Below are 1,866 nucleotides of genomic sequence, written 5' to 3'. Positions count from 1 at the left end.
TCCTCCCTCTCTCCCTCCCTTCCACCCCCTCCATCGTCCCGAATCGCCCCCTCGGCCCAAGCAGAGCACGCGTGTGTCGTCTGCCACATCGATAGCAGCCGAGAAGAGGTCGTCTGCGGACAGTGCCAGCCGATACAAGTATGGGAGAGAGGAGAGCTGGGCAAAGAATCGATTCCGGAACCGATTCAAAGAGTCTACATAACAAGAGGGGCCACTCCTCTCTTTGAGCCAATTAAAAAAGTGTCCTCAAAATTCGGTGGCGCCCTCTTTGACAATGCGCACCCTTTGCGAACAGAGTTACCCTACTTGAGTTGAAACTAGCAAGTTCTGGGATAAATTTCGGAAGAACGCTTTTTTAAAATGGTTACGCTGACAAAAAACCTCTTCCGGGGGAAGGGGTGATTGTTTTCTTCGTTTAATTTGACTTTAGAATGAAAGTCGAGAGGTCATTAAAATTTTAAAAACCTAAAACTCCGCACTGAACGAACCCGAACTGCTGATGAACAGCAATCGATCTGCGCTCGCAAGGAGGTGCTATTCCTATTCTTCTTCTGGAAAAACAAAAGAGAGCTTCAAAACAGACTTCAGCGCCATCTGAAGCAAAGAGCGGACTTCCGGTGGTCACTTTTTTTGCGGAATGGACCATCTTGTTATGTACTATCTTTGACCGATTCCAACAATTGTGAGGCGTGCTGACAAAATTAGTTACTTCCCAGATCTTAGCCCTATGGACGTCAAATGTATTGGTTGAGTTTATACAATGTAATCATACGAAATGATGAAAGAAATGTTTAACTTGAAGAAAATGGCATCCGTTAAGGATCTACAACTTTGACCCCTATGCCGGTTTTTGTCCCATATCTCCATTCGTGGACTGCGAGAAGTAACTCATTTTGTCAGCTTGCTTCACAATTAATGCTTAGGAACAAAACTCAGACTCTTTTAACTTAAATCAAGGGTTACCAGTTACTTTAATCATTTAGTTTAGTTCTAGTAGAGGTTTTACGGCGCTCACAACTGCATAAGGTCATATAAGCACCAGAAGATTAGAGGTGTTACAAGAGAGTAACAAACATAAAAAAGAAGAAGGGAAGATAATGACAATAGATGTTTGATAGGAAAGAAGAAGCAAACCACTCTAGAGCTCCAGGCAACCACCGACACTTTAATCATTAAAATCTTCATTAAAAATATATATATATATTTGAAAAATTAAAGTTGACGAATCGTAGTGTTTAGAAATCACGGTTATCCTAAATCCTGGAGATGTTCGGAGCCAACCAGGTAACCACCGGAAGAAATCACATCATTAGAAAGTAAGTAATTGGGTTTGGTGTCGATTCCCACTATTCCCGGCTTTCAACAATCAGGAACCTAGCCGACCAGCACCGGGGGAGAGGCTGCAGCCAGAGATGTATAGGTGTAGACAGAAGCTAGATCGCTTCCTCAAAGCTGCATCCGTAGATATAGCATAGACAGAAGGTAGATCGCGTCCTCGAAGCTGCATCCATAGATATATCATAGACAGAAGCTACATCGAGTGACCCACATAGGCGGTAATGGACGGAGTGCAGCCAAAGATTATTGACAAGAGAGACGCTAGATCGCTTCCTTCAAGCAATAGTGGACAGGCTGCAGCCATAGATATCAGCTTACAGAAAGAAAATGTAGATCTCTTCCTCAAAGCTGCATTCATAGATATATTACGGAGAGAAATTCGATCGCTTCTATCTATATATATAGATAGATCTACGACATTGACATGCAAGCACTGCGACAGAATCTGCGCTTCAAACATAGGAAGAATTAGCCATGAAAAAAGCTGCATGAAGAAAACCTTGAGACCATCTTAAGCTAAATTGACCG

This window comes from Aplysia californica, unplaced genomic scaffold, assembly GCF_000002075.1.
Source record: "Aplysia californica isolate F4 #8 unplaced genomic scaffold, AplCal3.0 scaffold00427, whole genome shotgun sequence".
Lineage (NCBI taxonomy): Eukaryota > Metazoa > Mollusca > Gastropoda > Aplysiida > Aplysiidae > Aplysia > Aplysia californica.
Note: the sequence above shows the minus strand (reverse complement) of the source record.